The 27,812-nt window shown below is 47.3% G+C and overlaps 1 long non-coding RNA gene across 1 annotated transcript; it reads left to right on the forward strand.

Moving 5' to 3' along the window:
* Positions 1-533: 533 nt before the first annotated feature.
* On the forward strand, positions 534-27,812 carry LOC140427277 (uncharacterized). The gene is made up of 4 exons (XR_011948429.1): positions 534-670; positions 22,937-23,161; positions 27,281-27,330; positions 27,464-27,812. It is a non-coding gene; the product is annotated as an uncharacterized lncRNA (long non-coding RNA).

Here is a 27,812-nt window from a genome sequence, read left to right on the forward strand (position 1 = left end):
AATGGCGGCTAGAACTCCAGAGGAGTGACAGACCTGGAAAATATGTCTTGATGTTTGTGTATTGGATTGGATTGGATTTGTTTATTGTCATGTGTACCGACGTACAGTGAAATGGATTGTTCAGCGCACAGTCCAGACAGATCATTCCATAAATGAAAAAAAAAACATATGGCAAATATCAATACACAATGTAAATACATAGATACAGGCATCGGGTGAAGCATACAGGAGTGCAGTACTACTCAGTGGAGACGTTGTGTGAAGAGATCAGATCAGTCCATAAGAGGGTCGTTTAGGAGTCTGGTAACAGCGGGGAAGAAGTTGTTTTTTAATCTGTTAGTGCGTGTTCTCAGACTTTTGTATCTCCTGCCCGAAAGAAGAAGTTGGAAGAATGAATAAGCTGGGTGGGAGGGGTCTTTGATTATGCTTCCCGCATTCCCAAGGCAGCGGGAGGTATAGACAGAATCAATGGATGGGAGGCGGGTTCGCGTGATTGACTGGGCTGTGTTCATGACTCTCTGTAGTTTCTTACAGTCTTGGGCCGAGCAGTTGCCATACCAACCAGAACAGCGGCCACAACACCACACAACCCTGCGATGGCATCCTCTGCAAGATGTGCCAGATCATCAACATGGATACCACCATTACACATGAGAACACCACCCATCAGGTATGCGGTACATACTCGTGCCAACATTGTCTATCTCATACACTGCAGGAAAGGATGTCTCGAGGCATGATACATTGGTGAGACCATGCAGATGCTGCGACAACGGATGAACAGGCATTGCGCGACAATCACCAGGCAGGAATGTTCCCTTCCAGTTGGGAAACACTTTTGCAGTCAAGGGCATTCAGCCTCTGATTTCTGATCTTCGGGTAAGCGTTCTCCGAGGCAGCCTTCAGGGCGCATGACAACACAGAATCGCCGAGCAGAAACTGATAGCCAAGTTCCGTACGCATAAGTACAACCTCAACCGGGACCTTGGATTCATATCTCACTGCACCATTTGGTCTGGGCTTGCAAAATCCTACCAACTCTCCTGGCTTGGGACAATTCACATCTCTTTAACCTCTGATTATCCCTCTCTCCAGTCGCATGGTCTGGACCTGCGAAGACTTAAATAGCTGCAAAGCATCGCATTCAGTGCTGAAGGAGCCATTCGGCCCATCGTGTCTGCACAGGCACTTGGAAAGAGCACCCTACTTAAGCCCACACCTCCACCCTATCCCCATAAACCTGCAACCCCATCTAACCTAAGGGCAATTTGGCATGGCCAATCCACCTAATCTGCACATCTTTGGGCCGTGGGAGGAAACCGGAGCACCCAGAGGAAACCCATGCAGACACGGGGAGAACGTGCAGACTCCGCACAGACAGTGACCCAAGCAGGAATCAAACCTGGGACCCTGGTGCTGTGAAAGCATAGTGCTAACCACTATGCTACCGTGCTGTCCATCTTGTATCATTTGTATCATCTTGCATCCTAGACTTTGTCTACATATGTGTTTGGGAAACCCATCTTTTCACTCACCTGATGAAGGAGCTGCGCTCCGAAAGCTATTGATTTGAAAATAACCTGTTGGACTTTAACGTGGTGTTGTAAGACTTCTTCCTGTATCCTTTTGGGGCCCTGGGGAGTTTCTCTCTGGTCAAACCCACAATTAGAATTATTGTCATCACTGGGGAGCTGAGCTCACTGGCCAGACCAGCTCCTCAGAACTTGGGCTGCCATTTTGAAAGGGTGTCCCAAACTGTAAGAGGGTTGTGGGTCCCCCATACCCCCACCCATGGGCAATGTCACTTCCGATATACATGGGGATTGCCCCTCACTCCCCAAAGTGATAACACCCTGCTATGGGGTCGCTGAGGGACCTCTCTTTTCGGGCCTTCCCATGTCCCCTTTCAAGCCCCCCCTTCCAGGACACACACCCTTCACCCCCCAACCTTCCAATTGGCCTTCACCCCCTACACCCCCCCCCCCTTCATAACCCCCTCCACTCTCCTTTCATTTGTCCATTTGTGTGGACCAGTACTGAATGGCACCCAGTTGGAGTCTCCCTGGGGAGGCTGGTTGATGCTGGGAGCCTGCTGGATCCTGGGTCGGCATGCCATGCCGAAGCAGGTTTTAAACCTACTTAGGCGTGCCAGACTCGATCCTGCCTCAATTGTGGGTCTGGCTGTCGGGAAGCCGAGGGAGGCCTCTCCTGGCATCTACTGGCCGCGTTGCGCTCCCATTCTGGTGCAACGCAGCCAGTAGATCACTCCCTCTATCTCTCTCGCAACAGAAAATGCCAGACCCGCTGAGTATTTCTAGCATTTCCAGTGTTTATTTCAGATTTCCAGCTTCTGCGATATTTTGCTTTTGTCCTCTCAGTTCCGTCCCTTGGTCATCTTCGACTTGCAGCAATGTTCCTGAGATGTCAATAGTTTTGTTAGCTTCATGCACTTATTTGCAAAGTTCATAGTATTAATTTGGAAGAATTTAATTCACTTTGTGCACCTCTTGCTTACACCTTTTTCTATAATTTACCAATATTTCTTTTTTCATCTGGTTAACAATGACCAGTTTCTCCTCTATGCTTGCCAACTTAGAACATTTCTCATAATAATTTTGCATATTCACATAAGACCAGTGGGTACTTTTGCAGCATGTTTTTCTCTGACATGACTGAATGACTGCGAATAGTTTTGAAGTCAGCTGTCAAGAAGGTTCAGAAAGACCTCATTTGGATTCGGATGATTGAAATTCAGAAATTCAAAATCACAGAAAAAATTTAATCCCACTGGATTTGAAATGGGACACAACATATGTACATTTTTATGACTGAAGTATGAAACCAAAGCATCAAAATTCTATCCTGCCATATCAGATTGACAATACCTACAGTACAGATTGAGACACTGGGTGCAGGCTGTAATTCCCACACAACAGTTACAGGTGCGGTTGCAGAAAAGACATTTCCCAATATTAAAATTTAATTGTGACAATTTTTAAAAATTCATTCATGGGATATGGGCGTTCGTAATTGGCCTCGAACTGCGTGGCTTGCTCGGACATTTTTGAAGGCATTTAAGAGTAACCACATTGCTATGGATCTAAAATCACATGTAGGCCAGAGTTTCAGCCCGCAAGGGCATTAGTGAACCAGACGGGCGGCACGGAGCACAGTGGTTAGCACTGTTGCTTCACAGCTCAGGGTCCCAGGTTCGATTCTCGCTTGGGTCACTTTCTGTGCGGAGTCTGCATGTTGTCCCCCCCGTCTGCCTGAGTTTCCTCCGGGTGCTCTCGTTTCATCCCGCAAGTGCCGAATGATGTGCTTATTAGGTGAATTGGACATTCTGAATTCTCCCTCTGTGTACCCAAACAGGCGCGTCGGAATGTGGCGGCTAGGGGATTTTCACAGTAACTTCAGTGCAGTGTTAATGTAAGCCTACGTGTGGCAATAATAAAGATTATTATTATTGTTACTTTTAGATGGGTTTTTACGGCAATGATTTCACGGTTTTCATTAAGCCCTTTAATTGCAGATTTTTATTGATGGGATTCAAACACGGTTCTCCAAAGCTTTGCCCTTGATCTCTGGATTACTAGTTCAGTGACCACTGCGCCACCGCCTCCCCGTGTTAACATCAATATAAATGTTGAGATGACCTTTAACATTCTGGCGATCATCAATGAATATTGATGCCCTAACATTATTGTCGTCAACAGTAAGATGTTGCCAGTGTCATGTCCTCTAAAGTTTAATCAAAGACAGTCATGATCTAACATATTATGGTAACTAGATGTCTTTAATATCAAAATCATTTTCCTGTAATTTTGTCAAAGTATTGGGCTGATAATGAGTAATTACACAGAGGTGGAAGTATTGCCAAATATATTCAGAAATTATTTAATATCTGGGAAAGATAACCTTCCCTGCGAGCATTCTCTGACCATTTAAGGTAAATTGTTAATCTAGTGTAAGGCTCATGCAAAAGATTAATGTTTTAATTGTGAGAAATGTAGTTCAGAGTTGGATCACAAGGATAACTAATCTGAGAGGGTTGAAGGTTAAATCCAGCACTTAACATATTGGTTTACTAATGATATTAAAATGGCATAACTGGTGGGCAGTGAGAAGTCAGTATTGGGAATTTCAAATTATTATACAGCTACTCCAGCAAAATACCATTCAGATTGCATGAACTAAAGTGTAACAATTTTCAGACAAAGGCAAATTGGGGGGGGGGGGAGCTAGGTACCTATTTTTAAGCTTTACTTTCACTTTGGCTATGTGACAGTGTGTAATTGGAAACCCTTCACCTGATCGCCATACATGATGTAGGCATTGGATGCAGACATGTCAGATTCAGCTGTGAGGCCCAATATGGTGGAAAAGCCTGCTGGCATTCACTAACAATCAGCTGTGAATAATAACCATGTGGTAAGGTAAGGGTGGGTGAGTGACACCTGTAGAATCAAACCCAGAAAGCAATTGGTATTTTCAGGCAGGAAGGTTGAGAGCATAGTGAGAAAAGAGGGTGATAAAACATGCTTAGTGATGGACATTGTTAAGAAGGTGCCAGTATAGATACCCTGAGGCGTCATTGCAACTTTGTGGTAATATTTCGCAAAGAGTGTATTGTTTACTTTCTTGAATTTTATGCCTGAGGTTAAAATAGCTTACTTTAGCAGCGCTCAATTCTTTGGGTCACAATTGAATATTCTCATCAAATGCTCAGACTGTAAGCTATCACATGAAAACAAATCAAAGGTTTTGATCTGTTACAGTAATGGTGTAAAGAGAACAAATTTCAGTATTGCTGACTATGACCATATTTTGTTCATGTTAATCACAGCTATACGATGGATCACATTGCAATGGTCACTGAGTAGGGAAGGTAATCATTTGTCATCACACAGCAAAAATAAGAAATGATATGAAGTACAAGTTAAAATAATCAACCATCAATTATTGAATATTGACAAAACAGAATATGAGAAAATGATTTCTCATAAATTATTAATGCTTTCTATTTTTCTTCATTGTTTTAAAATGCCATATTTTAGTAATGTAACATTATTACAATATTGAAGATGCCTTAGAGGCATTATTACTTTTCCAGGGAAACTCCCAGAGTTACAGATGGATCTTTGGAAAAGTAAATGTCCCTGAGAGAAAATAATTCTCTTCAACTCCTGTTCATTCATACTACTTGCTTATTACTTTGTTCTGCAGTATAGTGAGCTATCTGAGACATTCCTCACGGTAAGTTAAAGAAAATACTGCTTAATAAGGATAACAGCATTTTATTGCGTAAGGCACAATATATTTTTGACACAAGTCTGGACATTTGTTTGAAGATGTCCTTTCTCTTTCAGAATACAAAGACCAATTCCAGTGAATACAAACACTGGGGTCAATTAGAGATAATGGCTTTTTGGAACATCCTGGAAAATAATATTATACTCGATGTGCGTACCAGATCGGCATGCCCAGAAGTGCATGTAATGCCCGCCCCGCCCAACACCTGCTGCCAACAGCAATCACATGATTGCCGTCCAATTAGTGGCAGGCTAGTGAGAAAGGCCTTCACTGCGTGAGCTAGCACTAGCTGTCTGTAAGTAATGGGGTGGGGGGGGGGGGGGGGGGGGAGGGGGGGGTTGGCGGGAGATTGGGGTTAAGAATCCCCCTGATGTTAAATGCGAAGGTATCCGAAAAACACATGGCAAGAAGGGCAATAATGCACGTCAACAGTACACTTAACTACACTGATGACTATCGACGCACACAATGGCCGGGATTCACCCTTCTGGGGATTAAGTTCCCACACTGACGGGAAAACTGACGGCAACCACTCTGGCGTCAACAGCCCCTGAAAGTGTGGAATTCTCCACATTTTTGGGGGCTAGGTGGACGCCGGAGGGGTTGGTGCCACTCCAGCCGGCGCCGAAGGGACGGCGCGAGTTCACGCATGCACCGAAGGGCCGGCATGATCTCGCGCATGTGCGGGATGGCCAGCGTGATTCTGCACATGCACAGACCGGTTGCCGTATTTTGGCGCATGCACGGGGTTTTTCTTCCCCGTGCTGGCCATGGCGGAGCCCTCCAGGGGCCAGCGTGGAAGAAAGAAATGCCCCCACAGAACAAGCCTGCCTGCAGATCGGTGGGCACCGATCGAGGGCCAGGCCACCGTGGGGCCTCCCCCAGGGTCGGATACCCCCCGCGCCGCCCCGAGGACTGCCCACGCATACTCACCTGGCAGGTCCCGCCGGTGCATGAGTTGAGTGATTCGCGCCGGCGGGACTGGCCAATAATGGACGGCCGCTTGGCCCATCAGAGCCCGGAGAATCGCCGGGCGGGCCGCTGCCAACAGCCCCTGACCGGCGTGGCGGGAATCCCACCCCATCCGAAAAACAGCACTGGAGAATACGGCAGCCAGTGTCGGGGCAGCAGGGCGGGTTTCCCGCCACCCCTCGGGGATTCTCTGACCCGGCGGGGGGTCGGAGAATCCCACCCAGTATCTCATGAAGTTATCCCTTGTTCCCAACTACCCATGTTTCCTGAAGTCTGAGATGCCCCCTTTACCCAAACAACATCCAATATTATATAACTCTTATGGAGCTAAATCCATCATATAGTTATCACCCACAGGTTATTTGTTCACATTGGGAAAGCCGTCTTCAATTTCAGCGACAAAATAATCTTCTCAGTTCGAGTTTTGAATTTTAAATAGCAGCCTTTTAGCAATAACTTGTTTTTGGGAGAGTCTGCTTTCTACAATTGGGGGTGGCTATGATGGTAGCTGCTTCCACTGTGCCACTTTCTCCAGTTATCTCTTTGGACATATCATTTTTTTCCCTTTGATGTTACTCGCCCTGTGGATCTAGTAAGTGCCAATTCCCTTAAATCTTCACTTTGAAGTCACTTCTTCTATCCACCATTGTTTCCCCCTCGTCATACAGGCAAACACTTGTTTTTCCCACTTGTATGCTATCAAAACACCCCCCTTCAGACAGTTGAACTTATCAATACCCTTTAATCCCCTTTCTTTATTTTATCTCAATTACATTTTTTAAATCTTAATTTTCCTCAATTCTTAACACTTCCATTAAGTTTGCAGTGGGTTGGGAGTTTAAAAGGACAGCCAGTCGTGTGCAATGTTTCTGAGGAAACTGGAGGAGCAGTTGTGGAATTGAGTGCAGTCCCATGACCCTCTTCAGTGTCTCTGCCAACCTGCAGCACAGGTAGGAGCAACGTCTTGAGGAATGTGTGACATGGCAACCAGGGGAAAAAGCCAAGCTAGTGGTGAATGTGCATGGCCCCTCGTTTCTCCAATGGCTGCTTGTGGGGCCCGCCTGCTGCCAGGTGATGATGCGAAGCAGCCTCCACTTCTAACCAGGAAAACCTGGACAGAGCTGGCGGTCATAGTGAGCAGCCGTGGGCTCAAGCGTAGGACCTGAGTGCAGTGTCGGAAGAGGGTGAATGACCTTCTCCACTCTGCAAGGGTGAGAAAAGGCGACACAGTGGCACAGTGTGTATCACTGCTGCCTCACAGTGCCAGGGACCCGGGTTTGATTCTGGCCTTGGGTGACTTGGAGTAGAGTTTTCCCTGTGTCTGCGTGGGTTTATTTTGGGTGCTCTGATTTCCTCCCACAGTCCAATAATGTGCAGGTTAGGTTCATTGGTTATGCTAAACTGCCCCTTAGTGTCCAAATACGTGCAGGTTAGGTGGGGTTACAGGGATAGAACAGGAATTGTGGACTTAGATAGGGTGCTCTTTCAGAGGATTGGTGCAGTCTCGATGGGCCGAATGGCCTCCTAATACACTGCAAGGATTCAATGGGAAGGAAGCTACTGTACATTTTGAATGAATGTGGAAATAGAAATATGTTTGGTCGCACAGGAAGGTAGTATGTGAGTGTGTCTAGAGGCAAAGGAGACCTATTTAGCATGAGGTAGGATGGCAGGAATGCCTCGTGTGGTCATCTAAAATGGCCTCCTGCAAAGAACGCTGGGAAATTTGGCCAACTTGAACACAGACAGGCTGCAGCCTGCAAATGTACAAACTATAGCTCTGATTATGCATAAACTGACGCAGAAAAAAGGCCATTAAGAGGTCTTCTCAGGCACAATAGAACGATCCTGTCAATCACATCATCTATCAGTCACAATGGCACCCAAGCCCCCTCTCTGAACCATTCCAGGCATGGCCACTGAGTGCCCACCCCAAAATCGATGTGGCAGTCCCTGATTGGACCTGATCAATCAGAGTGATGGAGCCATGATCAACTGATTGATAACGACTCAGAGACCGCCCACAAAAGGGGCAATCCTAGCCTGTTAAAAGGCACAGCACAACCTCAGAAGCTCTCTCCAGACTGTAGCTTGGACAGCCATCAACAACAGTGAATCCACCAGCCATCTATAGAGAGATTAGAACAGAGAACAGGGATCACCAACAGAACTTTAGCACTGCCAAACTACCAGAAACCAGATAAGGCCACATAGGCTCTGTCTTTGCCGGTCACCTGGAAGTTAAGTTAAGGTCGTTTAAGTGTATTAGTTGAAAGTCCAATGTGCATGAACGTGTGCTTGATTGATCAAATAACCTTGGGCAGGATTCTCTCAGCCCGGGGCCAGGCCGGAGAATCGCGCCATGCCTCCCCGACGCCGGGACGCGATTCTCCGCAGAGCAGAGAATGGGCACCATTGGCGCCGGCGTGGTCAGCGCGGTACCGGTCGGGGGCCGCTCTACGCGGTCCCCCGGCGATTCTCAGCCCAGGATGGGCCGAGCGGCCGTTACAAAAACCCCGAGTCCCGCCGGCGCCGTTCTAATCTGCTCTCAGCTGGTGGGACCTCGGCGTGGAAGGGTCCGGGGCGGCCTGTGGGGTGGGAGGGCGGGATCAACCCTGGGGGGACCTCCATTGTGGCCTGGTTCGCCATTGTGGCCGGGGCCCACCGAATCGGCGGGTCGGCCTCTTGGGCTGGGGGCCTCCTTTCTTCCACGCCGGCCCCTATAGCCCTACACCATGTTGCATTGGGGCTGGTGCGGAGCAGGGAGCCACTGCGCATGTGTGCATTGGCGTCGGCGCCACTGCGTTTGCGCGGACCCAGCGGCACCCAGTTGACGTCGGGATCGGCACCTGGAGTGGCGTGGGCCTCTCCAGCGCCGTGCTGGTCCCCTGTACGGGCCAGAATTGCTGATCCTGAGCTCACGTTGACGCCGTCGAGAAATGCAAAGGCGTTTCCGACGGTGTCAACACTTAGCCTCAGGATCAGAGAATCCCGCCCCTTGTGTATATTAAATAAACTATTATTGTACTAAATAACTTGTGCGATCATTTGTCCACCATAAACGGGTTAAACACATACTCTGGTTTAGTTAAAGAAAATAGCTGCACTAGAAGGGAGAAATCCTCAATGTGTTGGGCACATACACCAGCGATGTTTGGGACAAACATGTACACTACTCATGAATGTGCTCTTGGCCTTACAGAAGAAGAGGAAGCACAATGTTTTTTTAAAATTCATTTACAGGTAGTGGATGCCGTATTCATTGCCCATCCCTGGTTACCCTTCAGAAGGTGATGATGAGCTGCCTTCTTGTGCTGCGAATATAACTTGCTACTTCTCAGCCCAAGCCTGGATATTGTCTGGGTCTTGCTGATACCGGAGTGTGATGACTAGGGGATTTTCACAGTAACTTCATTGCAGTGTTAATGTAAGCCTACTTGTGACACTAATAAAGGTTATTATTATTAACATTTAGACATGGACTGCTTCATTATCTGAGGAGTCGCGAATGATGCTAAACATTGTGCAGTCATCTGCGAACATCCCCACTTCTGACACTTATGATGGAAGGGACTCATTGATGTAGCACCTGAAGATAGTTAGGCCTAGGGCACTACCCTGAGGAACTCCTGCAGTGATGTCCTGGAGCTGAGATGATTAACCTCCAATCACCGCAACCGTCTTCCTTTGTGTCAGGTATGACTCCAACCAGGGGAGAGTTTTCCCCTGATTGCCATTGACTCCAGTTTAGCTCGGGCTCCTTGATGCCATACTCGGTCAAATGCTGCTTTGATGTCAAGGGCAGTCACTCTCACCTCACCTCTGGCATTCAGCACTTGTGTCCATGTTTGAACCAAGGCTATAATGAGGTCAGGAGCTGAGTGACCCTGGCAGAACTCAAACGGAGCATCTGTGAGCAGGTTATTGCTGAGTAAGTGCCATTTGATAGCACTGTTGTTGACTCCTTCCATCACTTTACCGATGATGGAGAGTAGACAGATAGGGCAGTAATTGGCTGGGTTCAATTTGTCTTGTTTCTTGTGTACAGGATACACCTGGAAAATTCTCTACATTGGCGGGTAGATGCCAGTGTTGTAGCTGAACTGGAACAGCTTGGCTAGGGGTCCAGCAAGTTCTGGAGAACAAGTCTTCAGTACTATTGCCTGAATATTCTCCGGGACGCATAGCCTTTGCAGTATCCAGTGCCTTCAGCCGTTTCTTGATATCATGCGGAGTGAATTATATTGGCTGAAGATTGACATCTATGATGCTGGAGACATCCGGAGGAAACCGAGATGGATCATCCACACGGCACTTCTGGCTGAAGATTGTTATGAATGCCTCAGGCTTGTCTTTTGCATTTATATGCTGGGCTCCTCCATCATTGAGGATGGGGATACTTGTGGAGCCTCCTGCTCCAGTGAGTTGTTAATCCACCATCATTCACGGCTTGATGTGGCAGGACTGCAGAGCTTAGATCGGATGCGTTGGTTGTAGATTTGCTTAGCTCTGTCTATTTCTTGCTGCTTATGCTGTTTGGCGCACAATTAGTCCTGTGTTGTAGCATCAACAGGTTGACGCCTCATTTTGCAGCACGCCTGGTGTTGTTCCTAGCATGCTCCCCTGCACTCTTCATTGAACCAGGGTTGATCCCATGGCTTGGTGATAATGGTATTGTGGAGGATATGCCGGGCCATGAAGTTGCAGATTGTGGTTGAGTACAATTCGGCTGCTGCTGACGGCCCACAGTGCCCATGGATACCCACTCTTGAGTTGCTAGATCTGTTTGAAGCCTATCCCATTTAGCACAGTGGCAGTGCTGTACAACACAATGGAGGGTATCCTCAGTGTGAAGATGGGACTCTGTCTCCACAAGGACTGTGCGCTGGTCACTTCTACCGATACTGTTATGTGGTATGCAAATGTACAGGTACTGGAGTTCCAAACCTGGCAGTGCTGATGCTGATGGAGGTAGGATATTTTAAAGTCAGCATGCAAGCAAGAGGCAATATCTGTTGGGAGAAAGGTGAAGGTTTCTGAGGAGTGTAAGATCGAAGGGGATACACTTTTAGGTGGGAGCTTCAGATATGAAGGGCTCGGGGCAAGGAATGCTAGGTTATATTGACTGTTCCTCTGTTATACTGCATCAATATATTTGTGACTTGCATCATGTAAAAGTGCAGAATGCTGCAACCATTATTTAGTCTGCCTCCATAATGCTCATATATACCCAAAGCTGTCTTATATCCAGCTGTGGATCATTGTCCAGATAAAGTGCCGATCCAGATGAGAATCAGAGGGGAAGGAGCCCTCAGTTGCTGCAGTGTCACATGTTTGTTCTGTATCTCGCACCACCTGAGATAGTGGCACCTTGACGGGGTTGAGTGCATCCATACATATGATAGCGCAGACTGGATGCAGTTCACCACAATTGTCTGAGCAGCAGTTGGAGACGAAGAGTTTCTAGGACTCAGACAGCCGAAGCAGAATTGGAGACCAGGAAGATGCTGAGCACTAGGCAGAATACAAGCCTCTGAAGTTGTCCATTTGGTTACAAATGCTGAATGTCCAGCAGGACGTATGTGGAGATCTGGCAGAGCTTCCAAAGGGTATGTGTGCCCTGGTCCATACAATGGAGGTGTCCATGCAGGGCATGGGTGCTGCGGTCATACTCTCCTCTGAACCCATGGCCTCCTTCATTTAGAGACTGGTGCCTCTCATGTAGCAGCTCAGTCAAGCGGTTCTGGGGCTGTGTTCAGACCTGCAAGCCCACACACTGGCAGTGACATCAGCCCTGGCGTCTCTGCTAGCTGCTCGTCCATCCATGGTGAGCAGGGAGGCCTAAACAAACCTCATGTTTGTCGATGAGCGGCATCTCTGAGAGCATTCCTGATGATGACAGCAGCTCCTCTGCCCCTCTGCCAATGACAAAATTGATTGATGCACCCGTGACGACTGAGGACTTTCCTGTCACTGTACAGAACTCTCCAGCCCTGTCAGGGCACTTACAGCCTTCAGCAACCAAAGGATGGCCGTCAAGGGTCATCCAGGCCAAGAGTCAACAGTCTGCCCCTATCGCAAGTACCAGTGATAAGGGTGCACCATGACAAAGTACTCGTAAACAGTTTAAGAAATCACACTAAACACTAGGGTAAAAGTAGGTGAAATATTTAGTTGTGTAACTTGTGTTTTGTTGTTCCACATCACCTCATTAAATTGATATTTGATATAATATTTTCTTCCTGTGCTATGAGTGGTATGAACATTGTAGGCTTCCAATCTCAAATAGTAAATGAGTCTGATCATTAATTTTCAGACGGGTGCAAGCCCAAGAGGGTGTCAAGAGGGGTTCATGTGATTCATCAATTATGTACCCGCAGCTTTTCAATGATACGGAATGAGGCCTTTGGAAGCTTGCTGGCAGATTGACTGAATCATAGTTTCCCTGGTCTCTCTGACTCGCCAACCCTATTGCCTTGTAAGCGCCTCCAAATGGCCCTGTGGCTGTCTCAGTCCATCCTCAGGGTTGTGTTGGATTCATTCATTAACGACTGTTGTTGTCCAAACCAGTTTTCTTCTCAATCCACCGGACCTCTCTGAGAAAGAGCCAGATTGTACGGGGCACAGCAAACAACAACAACAAGAGAGATGCCATGTGGTTCATATTAAAGAGATCCCCCAGACTGGTTCAGGCAAAGGAACCTCATTTTCATCAGTCTAATCATGCTCTCGATTATGGCCCCCATGGATGTGTGGCTCCCGATGTACCTTCCCTTCAGTTGGGGTACAAGGTATAGGTGTCATTTGCCATCTTTTCAGAAGATACCTTTTTTTTTAATGAATTTAAAGTACCCAATTCATTTTTTCCAATTAAGGGGCAATTTAGCATGGCCAATCCACCTACTCTGCACATCTTTGGGTTGTGGGGGCGAAACCCACGTAAACACGGGAAGAATGTCCAAACTCCACACGGACAGTGACCCAGAACCGGGATCGAACGTGGGACCGTGGTGCCGTGAGGCAGCAGTGCTAACCACTGCACCGCCGTGCTGCACTGAAGATACCTTTATCCCCCACCAGCCAACGATCCAATCATGTAAGGGGGTTTGAAAGCCTTCGAACCTGATAGTGCCAGAGTATATAAGAGTCACAGTAAGTCCTAGTATTCCTTACACTATCCTCGAGGACCTGCTGCTGATGACTGCACACTACAAGTGTTCAATGGCCCAGTTGAAAATGTGGGTGTTGAGCAACTGAGCTGCACAGTGATTGATAAAGAAAAGGTGCTAAAATGGCTGGCAGCACTCCAGGTAGAGAAGTCGCCAGGCCGAGATTGCTGACAGAGGAATGAAGCAAATCGTGGAGCTGTTTGCAGAAATTTTCCAGGCCTCTGAACACAGGATTAGTCCCGGGGGACTGGTGGATTGCAAAAGTGATGGAGTAGGTTTCAGAAAGGGGCAAATGATAACGCAGGAAACTACATATCTACCAATTTGACATCAATAATGGGACAACTGATGCAGGCCATAAAACGGGATGAGATAATTGTAGACTTAGAGAAAAATAAGTCAGGGCAAGTCACGTCTGACAAATTTAATTGAGTTCTTTGACGAGGTGACACAGGCAGTAGATAAGGATAGTGCTGTGAATGTTGTATATTTGGACTTTCAGAAAGCATTTGATATGGTGCCACATGGCAGGTTGGTTAGAAAATTAGAAATGTTTGGCATTGATGGGGTCCTTGGCAGCATGGACTAGAAGTTGGCTAAGAGATAGGAAACAGAGGGTAGGTATAGATGGGCATTTCTCAGAATGGAGACGAGTTGAAAGTAGTGTTCCCCAGATCTCTGTGTTGGAACCCTTGCTTTTTCTGATTTATAGAAATGATTTAGAGATGGGTATTGAGGGCAAAATCTCTAAATTTGCAGATGATACTAATTTAGGGAGATAGTGAATTGTGAGAGTGACATTGAGTGACTTCAGAGGGACATTGGCAAGTTGGCCAGATGGACACCTGGCTGATGAATTTTAGTGTAGAGAAATATGAGGTAATGCATTTTGGTAGAAGAAACATGGGGAGACAATATAGACTCAATGGTACAACTTTGAGGGGAGTACAGGAGCAAAAGGACATCAGGGTTCAAGTGCATAATTCTCTGAAGGTGACCAGGCAAGTTGAAACAGTTGCTAAGATGGCTAATAGGATCCTTGGGTTAACAAATAGAGGCAGAGAGTATAAAAGCAAGGAAGTGATGCTACACTGCTACAATTTCATTGGTCAGACCATGGGCGTCATTCTCCGACCCCCCGCCGGGTCGGAGAATGGCCGTTGGCCGCCGTGAATCCCGCCCCCGCCCCCGCCAAAGTCTCCGCTCCCGGAGATTGGGCGGGGGCGGGAATCCAGCCGCGCCGGTTGGCGGGACCCCCCGCTGGATTCTCCGGCCCGGATGGGCCGAAGTCCCGCCCAGGAATTGCCTGTCCCGCCAACGTAAATCAAACCTGGTATTTACCGGCGGGACCAGGCAGCGTGGGCGGGCTCCGGGGTCCTGGGGGGGGGCGCGGGGCGATCTGACCCCGGGGGGTGCCCCCACGGTGGCCTGGCACGCGATCGGGGCCCACCGATCCGCGGCCGGGCCTGTGCCGTGGGGGCACTCTTTCCCTTCCGCCTCCGCTACGGCCTCCACCATGGCGGAGGCGGAAGAGACTCTCCCCACTGCGCATGCGCGGGAAACTTTCGGCGGCCGCTGACGCTCCCGCGCATGTGCGGGGAAACTGACAGCGGCCGCTGACGCTCCCGCGCATGCGCCGCATTTCCGCGCCAGCTGGCGGGGCAACAAACGCCATTTCCGCCAGCTGGCGGGGCGGAAATCCCTCCGGCGTCGGCCTAGCCCCTCAATGTTGGGGCTAGGCCGCCAAAGATGCGGAGACTTCCGCACCTTTTTGCCGGCGCGATGCCCGTCTGATTTGCGCCGGCTTTGGCGCCAGTCGGCGGGCATCCCGCCGTTGGGGGAGAATTTCGCCCCATATTTGGAATACTGGGCGCGATTCTCCGACCCCCCACCAGGTCGGAGAATCGCCAGGGGCTGGCATGAATCTCGCCCCCGCCGTGTCCCGAGTTCTCCACTACCAGAGAATCGGTGGGGGCGGGAATCACGCCTTGCCGGTCGGCGTGCACCCCCCGACGATTCTCCGGCCCGCGATGGGACAAAATCCCGCCGCTGTCAACCCTCGCCAGCCGGCGTGGATTGAACCACCTACCTTACCAGCGGGAGCAGACGGCACGGGCGGGCTCCGGGATCCTGGGGGTGCCCCCACGGTGGCCTGGCCCGCGATCGGGGCCCGCCGATCGGCGGGAGGGCCTGTGCCGTGGGGCACTCTTTTTCTTCCGCCTTTGCCATGGTCTTCACTATGGCGGAGGTGGAAGAGATCCCCTCCACTGCGCGTGCGCGGGGATTCCGTGAACGGCCGCTGACGCTCCCGCGCATGCGTCGCCCAGCGAAGTTCTTTCGCCGCCGGCTGGCGAGGCGCCAAAGGCCTTTCCCGCCAGCCGGCAGGGTGGAAATCACTTCGCCGCGGGCCTAGCCCCTCAAGGTGAGGGCTTGGCCCCTAAAGGTGCGAAGAATTCCGCACCTTTGGGGCAGCCCGACGCTGGAGTGGTTCTCGCCACTCCATTACGCCGGATTCCCCGCCCCGCCGGGTAGGGGAGAATCCCGGCCACTGTGTTCAGTTCTGGGCACCTTATTTAAGGAAAGATGTTAAAGCCCTGGAGAGAGTGCAGAGGAGATTTACAAGAATGATACCAGAAATGAGGAATTGTGGACACAAGGTAAGATTGGAGAAATTGGGCGTGTTCTCTTTAGAGCAGAGAAGATTAAGAGGTGACCTTATTGAGGTGTTCAAAATTCTGAACAATTTTGACAGGGTAAAGAAAGATATTCTGGTTCCTCTAGTTAGTAAGTCAGTGACTAGGGGTTACAATTTCAAGATAGTCAGCAAGAGATCCAGGAGTGAGATGATGAGAAACTTCTTTACTCAGAATCGTTGGCGTTTAGAATGTGCTGCCTGGGAGAGTGGTGGAGGTGCATTCCACAGGAGGTTTCAAAAGAGACCTGGATATATATTTGAAAGTGACGAATTTAGAGGGCTACGGAGATAGGGCTTGAGAATGGGACTAGCTAGGTTGCTCTTTCGGGAGCTGGAGCAGACATGACGCGCTGAATGGACTTCTTCTGTGCTGTAAAATTCTATGATTCTAAATGGTAGTCATTAAGATTCACAAAGGTGCCTGGCTCTCCTGCAGGTGCTTTAATTGCCACATGGGGGTGCAATCAATGGCACCCTGAATCTTATGGAAAGACAGCAATAGCTACAAATCCTCTTGCACGCTCTATCGATATAAGCACTAGTCGCTGGAATAGGTCACTTGATCCTTCAAATCATTCAGTACGATATTTGATCTCAATGCCATTTTCCGCACTATCCCAAATCCCTAATTCCCTTTGTCCCCAAAGGTCTATTGGCCCCTATCTTGAATATTACCTAACATTAACATCAATCTGTGGTTGAGAATTCCAAAGATACACAAAACTTTGCGGGAAGAAATTTCCCCCCATTTCAATACTATATGGCCAACGCCTTATTCTTAAACTGTGACCCTCAGCCAGCGGAACCATTTTCTAAGCATCTTACCAGTCAAGCTCCTTCTGTATGTTTGTTTCAATTAGGTCACCTCCTATTCTTCTGAATTGCAGGAAATATAGACCTAGTCTATCCCCCTCATCTCTCGAATCAGTCTATTGAACGTTTGGTTCAATCTCTCCAGGGCCCCCAGACACAGATTGAAGTCAATCTCAGGGCTGCTGAGTGCTGAGGCAATTTGGTTAAAAAGACCACCTTGGTTTTCTGGGACTTTGTCCCTGTTGTTTTGTTCAAAATTCAGTTAATAATTCTGGAATATAAAGCTAATATCAACAAATGTTTAAATGTCGCCACAGCCCCAGAGGACCATAAGTTGCTCTCCCTTTTGAGAGCTGACTGGTGATGTTCTAACCTGAGGGTTACCGTGCCTCGGGCGAGGGGCAAGGTTGAGAAGACGGGGCCTTCGTAAATAATCTCACAACTATCATCGATTGTTGTAAATACTCATCTGGTTCACTACTGTCCTTCAGGAAAGGAAATCTGCCCCCCTGACTTGATCTGGCCGACTTGTGACTCCAGATCCACAGAAAGGCAATTGAGTCTTAACTGTTCTCTGAAATGGTCTAGCAAACCACTCAGTTCAAGGGAAATTCTGGGTGAGTTGGTCTTGCCAGCCACTCCCTCATCCTATGAAAGTATAAATGAAAATGTGTGGAAAAATTTAAGAACACAGCCACTTAAGCATGGTTTTCCTACAGCCCAGATTTCCATTAGTTTGTTAAAACAGGCGCACACATTGTATGGTTCATAGCTTTGTTTCCTTAGAGCTATTCTGTCAATGGCTTGATGTTCATTTATGCAAGATAAAGAATGTTTATCGTTTTTGTTCTTAATATCTTAAAAGTCTGGTTGATCGACACTTTTATACCAATTGGAGGGGTGCCGTGTGTCAAGCACCACTTCAAGTGTTGGTGACCTGTTTGTGATCCAGAACACCCAACATAACACCGGGAACAGGGTCAGGAATTCCAGAACGGTCTCTTCCACCATTTGTAAAAGTCTGCGGAATCTTCCCGACTCCATGAAAATCCAGTCCCAACTTTTCATGTGAAGAATCATTCTTGAGAACCTTTCTTCTCCTGTACAATTGTAATAAGACTTATTCATACTTCAACTCCAGTTTGCATGCCTCACTGTTTGCAGGACCTGTATGCTACCTTTTTGGTGATTCAAGGAGAGGAAGATAGTGGTATTGTCACTGGACTAATAATCCAGAGACACTGGGATGGATTCTCCGTCCATCCGCGCCAGATTTCTGGTTCAGCACGCCAGCGCGGTGTTCCATTTCGCCGGCTGGTTTCCCATTGTAGGCCAGCCCCACGCCATCGGGAAACCCTCGGGCTGCCGGCAAAACGGAGCATCCCACCGGTGGAGAACCCAGCCCCCAGTATAATACTCTGGGGACCTGGTTCAAATCCCGCGAGAGCAGAGGGTGGAATTTGAATTTAAAAAAAGATCTGGAATTAAAAGTCTAATGAAACCAATGTCATAAAAACCCATCTGGGTTCATTAATGTCCTTTAGGGAAGGAAATCTGGCATCCTGGTGCGGCACGGTGGCACAGTGATTAGCACTGCTGCCTACGGCGCTGAGCACCCGGGTCACTGTCTGTGTGGAGTTTGCACATTCTCCCCGTGTCTGCGTGGGCCTCAGCCCCACAATTCATAGATGTGCTCGGTGAATTGGCCACACTAAATTGGAAAAAATAATTTGATGCTCTAAATTAAAAAAAAAAACGAAAGAAGAAATCTGGTATCCTTACCTGGTCGGGCCTACATGTGACTCCAGACCCATAGCAATGTGGTTGATTCTTAAATGCCCTCAGGGATGGGCATCAACAGCTGGCCCAGCCAGCGACTCCCACATCCCATGAACAAATAAAGAAAAAACACGCAACGCCTTCTGAATACTTACATTTCCCAGACTCCCACCTTTCAAAAGGGCGAGATTCTCCGGCCCCCCGCCGGGTCGGAGAATCGCCAGGGGCTGGCGTGAATCCCGCCCCCGCCGGTTGCCGAATTCTCCGGCACCGGAGATTCGGCGGGGGCGGGAATCGCGCCGCGCCGGTTGGCGGGCCCCCCCCCCGGCGATTCTCCGGCCCGGATGGGCCGAAGTCCCGCTGCTGGATTGCCTGTCCCACCAGCGTGGATTAAACCATCTCTCTTCCCGGCAGGACAAGGCGGTGCGGGCGGGCTCCGGGGTCTTGGGGGGGCGCGGGGCGATCTGGCTCCGGGGGGTGCCCCCACGGTGGCCTGGCCCGCGATCGGGGCACACCGATCCGCGGGCGGGCCTGTGCCGTGGGGGTATTTTCTTCCTTCCGCCTTCGCCATGGTCTCCACCATGGCGGAGGCGGAAGATACCCCCTCCACTGCGCATGCGCGGGGATGCCGTGAGCGGCCGCTGACGCTCCCGCGCATGCGCCGCCAGGCAATGTCATTTCGACGCCAGCTGGCGGGGCACCAAAGGCCTTTCCAGCCAGCTGGCGGGGCGGAAATCAGTCCAGCGCGGGCCTAGCCCCTCAAGGTTAGGGCTCGGCCCCCCCAAGGTGTGGAGGATTCCGCACCTTTGGGGCAGTGCGATGCCGGACTGATTTGCGCCGTTTTTGGCGCCGGTCGGCGGACATTGCGCCGATTACGGAGAATTTCGCCCCTTGTGGTTTTTTTCCTCCCAAAGTGGATTCCTTCACAATTGTATTCCATCTGCCATGCTGTTACCCATTCACTCAACTTGTCTATATCCTTCTGCAGCTTCTTAGTTCTCCTTACCCCTTACTCTTTCACCTAACTTTGTATCATCTGCAAGCGTTACTTATACACTCAGTCCCCTCACCTAAATTATTAATGTAGGCTGTAAATAACTTAGACCCAAGTCCCAATCATTGTGGTATCCCATTAGTTAAAGACTGCCATCCCCCAATTTCTTTTTCCTATTCTTTACCATGGAAACCCACACTTAGATTTATTACTTCATTATTCTGCTCCAATAAGGGAAAAACGCTTTCTGGGAAAATTGAAAAAATTGCCTATAAAATGTACTTCTCTATTGGTGAATAAGAGAATATGTTGCAGTCTGAAGCTCCCCCTTGATAAAGGGTTACGGTCGGAGTCTTCGAGAAGCTATTCTTATCTTCTGTCTGGGTGATGTGGTGGACTTCTGGTCTCGCCAAATTTCCATCGCACCTTGTATCGGTTGAACGGGGAGAAGGTGGAGGGTGAGTTGGGCATTGTGGTGCCATCCTGAGAGACAGCAGGACTCTAACCTTGTAGCCATTCCCTTACTGTCAGGCATTTCCTTACCACTTCCATTGACTTGTATGAGAACAGAACTCTCGGTACAAATTAGGTTTGCCGAGCTGTTGTGTAATAGGTCTGATCCTCTGACATGTTGAAGCAGAACAAATGACACAACTTCAAAATTAGAGCCCAACGCCTCCATAACCTCTGTGTAAACATTTGTGAGAGATATTCCCAAGGTGTGAATATTCTCTATTGCTTCTCGCATCCCCTTCAAAAATGAATACGTCCGCTGTTGCTCGTAAGTTGTTCTTAAAACAGAATATAATTCAATGTACTTTCAATGTGAAGTCATTTAATTTTAGTTACCTGTTGATTTAAATTAAAACCATGCAAAAACATTCCCTGTAATGTATTGTTAAAATTGCTTAATTTGAACTAAAATGAAGAGATCTAAAGAAAGCTTTTACATTCTTAGGATATCCTTTCAAAGCTAATGAATGACCGTATTGAACTGCAATGATCACTGTTAATTGGTTAAACACAGCTGTCAATGTGTGAGCTGCAAGAGCTCCATAACCAGCAATGAGATGAATGATCAGTTAATGTACTTTTGTAGATGTACTCGGGAATCAGCGTTGGTCAAGGAACTGGGAAAACTCCCCACTCTTCTTCCCAAAAGTGCAATGGGGTTTTTCATGCCCAGCTAATCAGTTCAGATCTAGGTTTACTGCTTCACCCAATCATAGCATGGCCCACCCCTTGCAGTCCCTCGGAACTGCACCAAGGGACCAAACTGCGCACGGAATATTTGGAGAGGTGTTTCTGATTTACACCAATGTTATCACTGAGCTGACAGAAATTTGAGCCAACATTTTAAACGAGCAGGAATAGATTACAATTACCAAGTTACCAATGGCATTGACATTGTGTTTATTCTTTTCTTTCATTCCATTTTACTCCTCTTTCCCCAGCCCATCTTTAAAAATGTATTATTTTACGGGACGTGAGTGTTGCCAGCAATTGAGACCAGTATTTATTATTCATCACTAATTACCCCTGTGAATGTGGTGGTGAGCTACATGACAGTAGTTGCAGAATGAGTCCTTTCAGGTCTTGATATTGGAGACATAGTGGGATATATATATTATATGTATGTAACAGACACACACACAGTTGAGGTCAACAGAGTGACTTTTGCTCTCAACCTGCTGTTAGATCTTTTGAAGTAATTCCCTTGTGCAAACTCATTTGTGCCTTGATTGATCCACTTTACTATTTGATTGTGTATACAACAGAATTCTGCATGACTTCTGAATTCAATGACTTGAACAAGGAACAATCAACTCTTTTTAAATAATCTCTTGGTACTGGTTGCTAATCCATTTCTGAAGAGGTTGGAATGCACAGAACTGTGCTTAAATCACTTTTGCCATCTCATCCCACCACTGGTTACTCATTTTGTTCTACGAAGAATTTTAAAGGCAAGACTTTCAGCTCCGTTAAACTCCCATGATTAAAACATGAAGTCCACATCTCATCAGTTGTTGGAGCTGAACCACACGTTTCCTCTTGAACATTTCTTTTTATTCAACAATTGTAGCCCAAGTCCATCCAACGGACAAGCAGGGTTAAAATGGGTCTTTTAGGTCCCAAGATAACTCAGCATTGCCATATCCCACCACGTCTCCAGGCCTGAAGGGACCCATTCCTCAACTAATGCATATATTTATGTTATTATGCCCATTCTAGAAAAGCCTTGAAAGGAAATGTTAGCACCTTATCCCCACCCCATCATACTGGTGTTTCTTGTGTGTCTAATAGTAAAGCCATATGGGTTCATTACAAGGTTACCCCTGTCCATTTGTGTCACCTGAGTTAATTATCATGATGCACCAAAGCCTCTGCTATAAGCTTTTCCTGTCCATCAGTCTCTGAGTCACTGCCTGAAATAGTGAGCTCCGATAGGGAGTCCTTATTAAGATGCTCTTGTCTATCTGTCTGTGACTAACTATGCCTTAACAGAGATGCCTGAAAGGATCTATTACTAAGCTGTCCTTGTCCATCTATCTGTGTGTCACTGGGCAGCAGTTTGTAATCAAATAACAGTAAAATCTCACAGTAGGAAGCAACTGTTACATTGTTTTCTGTAATTACTTTTCACTAAAATAACTAACCCTCCATTTAAGCACTCTTCTGGCAATGTTATAAATAGGAATATCACTATAAAAAGGGAAGAGAACCTGAACCAGAAATAGAGGGTGTGTGATCAAGGTGTTTTCGGTAGTACAGTGGTTAGCATTGTTGCTTCAAAGAGTGCCAGGGTCCCAGGTTTGATTCCCGTCTTGGGTCACTGTCTGTGCGGAGTTTGCACGTTCTCCCCGTGTCTGCGTGGGTTTCCTCCGGGTGCTCCGGTTTCCTCTCAAGTTCCGAAAGACGTGCTGTTAGGTAATTTGGACATTCTGAATTCTCCCTCCGTGTACCTGAACAGGTGCCAGAATGTGGCGACGAGGGGCTTTTCACAGTAACTTCATTGCAGTGTTAATGTAAGCCTACTTGTGACAATAAAGATTATTAAATTAAAAATTAAAGCGTCTTTCCACACTTTATCAGATCAGATATAAAGAGTATTAGTCTAGTCAGGACTAATTAGAAGATAGGACCGTATTCTTTTCTTCACATAGTACGGTTTTATGACTTACCTCTTCTTACTTTGAACAGGATTGATCCTAACGAATCTAACTGCATTAGACTCACGACAACGGTCAGAAAAGAACTAGGGATACGTAACAGAATGGATCACAAGCAGGTTCGAAGACGGAGAACAGGGGTAAAAGCTAGTTGTTCAGACTGGCAAAGGTGTGCAAAGTGAGATTCGACAAGGATTGGTGCTGGGACTATTTACACAAACAATTTATGATGTGGAGATGCCGGCGTTGGACTGGGGTGAGCACAGTAATAAGTCTTACAACACCAGGTTAAAGTCCAACAGGTTTGTTTCAAACACTAGCTTTCGGAGCACTGCTCCTTCCTCAGGTGAATGAACCTGGCAGCAGGATTGGGGTTCATCCACAAGCGTCAGTGGAGAGATGCAAATGGATGCAAGCGTGTCTCAATGTCCCATTTGCATCAGCTATATGGGCCGGGCACCATATTCTCCGGGCCCTCATGATTCGCCAGTCCTCTGGGCTGGGAATCAAATGGGTGTGGATTACGATTGGTATTGCCCAGTCTGGTCCTGACATGGTGAACCTTGCGGTGGGCCAAGGGGGTATCCCCTGAAGGTAGTTTCCCCCAAAGTCCATCCGAGGGCCAACCCCACCTCTCACAATTCCAGAGCTGTTAAACCCACCCCCATCAGATGCTCCCATGGCCCGCCTCAGAGACCCTGAAATAAAGAGATCCCAAAGACCCCCTAAATAAAGAGACCCCCCCAGAGACCCCCTAACTAGGGTAACCCCCCCAGCAAGACCTGCTAAATAGGGGGACACCAACAGATATCCCAGAAAAGAGGCCCCTGTCAGGAAGCTTCCTAGAACAGAGAAACCTATCAGGAAATTCCCCAGCAAAGAAAAACCTGTCAGGAGGTAACCCCCCCACCCCCGACCCCGCAGGAAGAAACCTCCTGTCTGGAAGCTAGAGAACAGTCCAGACAGGGGCAGTGAAACAAATTATCTGGGCAATACACCTGGGGCTGGATTCTCTGATCCTGAGGCTAAGTGTTGTGCCGTCGGAAATGCCGTTGCGTTTCTCGACGGCGTCAACATGGCCTCAGGAGTAGCAATTCTGACCCCTACAGGGGGCCAGCATGGCACAGGAGCAACCCATGCCGCTCCAGCTACCGATCCCAATGGCAGATGGGCGCCGCGGGTCTGCGAATGCGCAGTGGGACTGCCGCGATTGCCGCACACGATTGCTCCCTTCTCCACGCCGTCCCCAACGCAACATGTCCCCAGCCCCCGTAAATCGCGCAACGCCCCTGTTAGCACACGGAGGGGGGAGAATAGGGGTCTGGGAACAGGCACCGGCGCCGGAGTTAAACACTCCGGTTTTTACTCCGGCGTCGTCACTTAGACTCCCGTTGGAAGAATCCCGCCCTACATGTGTAACCTGCCACCAGCAGTGTGACCTCCCACCAGCAGGTGGCATCAGGTATAAGTCAGGGGACATCTGGCTGCCAGCAGAAGGTTGTAAGGCTTACATGAGGACAGTTGCACATAAGGGTAGTTCCAGAAGAGTCTAATGTAGCTCTATGATAACTTGGTCTGTACCTGATTGTCACCTTCCCACATGGACATTAATAAGTCCTAGTTCTGGCTAAGTCACGAACAGTTCTGTAGATTCAATGCAAAACGAGAACACGGAACACAATAACATCTAATTGAGAATTCAGGGGGAACTTTTTAACCCAAGAGTGGTTCGAATGTGGAACACACTACCACACGGAATAGTTTAGGTGGCCAGCAGATGCATTTAATGGGAAGCTATACAATTGAGATGGAAAGGAATCAAAGGATATGTTAATCGATGAAGGATGGAAGAGATGAATGTTGAGGATAAACTTAGGGGAGATGGTGGCATAGTGATAATGTCACTGAGCTAGAGCTTCAGAAGTCCAATTTAATGCTCTTGGGTCATGGGTTAATACCCTACCATGCAGCTGCACTTGGACTTGAAATGTTAACTCTGTTTCTCTCTACATGGATGCTGCCACACCGGCTCTATTTTGCTTTAATTGAGGGGACTGGGGCTGCTTGGATGGCTCTTACACAGACATGATGGGCTGAATGGTTTCTTTCTTTGTTTTCCAATCTATGGTGATTCATCCCAGTTAAGAGGACTGTCACTGATATTACAAACCTGGAATAGGAACAGTTAAAAATCAGCACGGTGGCACAGTGGATAGCACAGCTCCAGGGACCCAGGTTCAATTCCGGCTTCGGGTGACAGCCTGTGTGGAGTTTTCACTTCCGCCCCTTCGCTGCGTGGGTTTCCTCCGGGTGCTCCGGTTTCCTCCCATAGTCCAAAGATGTGCAGGTTAGGTGGATTGGGCATGCTAAATTGCCCCTTAGTGTCCAAAAGTTTAGTTGGTTACTGGGTTACGGGGATAGGGTGGAGGCATGGTTTTAAGAAGGATGCTCTTTCCGAGGGTTGGTGCAGACCTGATGGGCTGAATGGCCTCCATCTGCTTTGTAAATTCTATGAAAATGACTGCAGACTGCATCCCCACTACCTGACAACATTTCTTTTCCAATTTGTAGGGAATGCTCAAACAGCAGGGCTCTAACTATAAACCCTTCAGCATGCCAATGAAATTTGTTCACAGTGTGCCAACATGAGAATCTGCCAGCTCATCCTACAACCTGTAAACACACTGAATGCGATGGAAACAAATCCTACTGGGGATTTAACAGAGGAGGTGCAAGGGACTTTTTAATTAGAGTAAATTCTGTTCTGGTAAATGGCCTGATTGCAGGCTGAAAATATGTTTCAAAATGGCTTTGCACAACCTGTGTTATAAAAGGGATTAATGCACTTAAGAATCAGTTTTTATTACAAAGCCTGCTGTGCCAGTTAAAACTATTATGTATGGGTTCTCCTTTTGTAACATGCCAATAGGATTAAATTATATTGGTTTACTGGTCTTTAGAGGTTTCAGTCTGCAATTATACGATACAATCAAACATTTAATTTCTAGCTTATTTGAACTATTGTTTGTGCATTCGCTTTTCTCTCGTCCTCAAATATTAATTGAATTAAGACACCATTCTAGTCAGAAGAGTGCAGTAGGACATTTCCACAATAACATGTAATATTTAGCTGCAGACCAAGGCAGGATTTTAAAGATAGTCAATGAATGAATGTTTACTGGATTTAATTATTGCTTACCATGTGTTCAGCACAGATAGCAGAAAGGTGAGACCTTGTACTAGATCAACATTTAGACTTCAAAGGTCTTTGCTTTAGGAGATTAAGTGCTCCACCGCCCGAAAGAGGGACTTCCTAAGGTTGAAAACTAATTAATTTATAATTGTGTCACAGGAATTTTGAGTTTTCATCCCCTGACAAGCTTTGAGGCTGCATATTCCTCTAGAAGTCCAAAATTTATATCTCTTATTCCTAACCAGCACAGTGATTCTAGCTAATGCTGGGTTAAAGGAGAACGTCCATTTGTTAATGATGTTCTAGTTCAATCATTTTGGTGTCTACATAATGCTTCTAAGTTGTAGGGTCTGTGTCATACCTGGGCTGTTTAGCACAGGGCTAAATTGCTGGCTTTGAAAGCAGGCCAAGGCAGGCCAGCAGCACGGTTCGATTCCCGTAACAGCCTCCCCGAACAGGCGGTGGAATGTGGCGACTCGGGGCTTTTCACAGTAACTTCATTTGAAGCCTACTTGTGACAATAAGCGATTTTCATTTCATTTAATTTCATTTTCATGTCTGGTGACTTTGATTCACCCTTTTTCTGTGGTAATAATCAGCATTGCAGAATGTTTTGTAATGAAATGGAAGGGCTGTGGGTTGATTAAAGCACAACAACATTGGAAACCAGAGCTGAAAATGATCTGACTTCACATGCATATAAATGTACAATGATTTCCAAAGAAAATCTCTCCAAAGGTACATCGCAGACCAACAAAAGGGGAATTCTTTTTAATTTGCTCATGGGTATTGGGGATGTGGGCATCACTGGCTGAGCCAGCATTTATTGCCCATCCTTGAGGGCATTTAAAAGGCAACTACATTGCGTGAGAATCTGGAGTCACATGTAGGCCAGACCAGGTAAGTATGACAGATTTCCTTCCCCAAAGGACATTAGTGAAACAGATGGGTTTTTACAACAATGGTTTCATGGTCGCCTTTAGGCTTTTAATTTTTATTGAATTCTAATTTCATCACCTCCCATGTCGCGATTTGAACCCGAGTCCCCAGAACATGACTCTGGATCTCTGGATTACTAGTCCCAGCGGCAATACCACTATGCCGCTGCCTGCCCTACCTATGAGGAAAAGGTCATTTTTAAAAAGTTAAGTTTAAAAATATTTGCTCTGCTTTTTCTTCCAGAGGTAGCCCGATAATCTCTCGGATAATGTTGGAGAAAACAGAATGATTGAGTGAGTAGGCACAACACCTTGAAGCCTTATCCTATTCAAGAGCATTTTCTGGTTGCTCTTCCTACCAAACAGCTTTGCCAACAACAGTCAGTCAATGGACTAATTAACCTTTCCTTATGACTTTTTTTTCCAGCTCTTACAATACACAGATTAGTCTTTTCTGAATACCTTGCCTTCAGCGAATATTTTCCAATTCCAGCTCAAATGTTTTCACTTGTTCTGAAGAACTTGTGTTTCTCTATCAAAGCTTCATCATGAAGGTTCTTATCTATAAATGAGGACAAATCCATTTTTTATTATAAAGAGCCGCTGTTATCAGGAGCTTGCAAGCTGGAAAAATGCTGTAACAATGATTTGACAGTCGGTGGTAATCAGAGATGGTAAAATTACACATATAGCCACCTTCAATTTTAGTAATTAAGCTGTTATGAAATATTTTCAATGTGTGATCTTTTAATAAAACCATAATTTGTTCCACATCA

The sequence above is a fragment of the Scyliorhinus torazame genome, chromosome 7, assembly GCF_047496885.1.
Source record: "Scyliorhinus torazame isolate Kashiwa2021f chromosome 7, sScyTor2.1, whole genome shotgun sequence".
Lineage (NCBI taxonomy): Eukaryota > Metazoa > Chordata > Chondrichthyes > Carcharhiniformes > Scyliorhinidae > Scyliorhinus > Scyliorhinus torazame.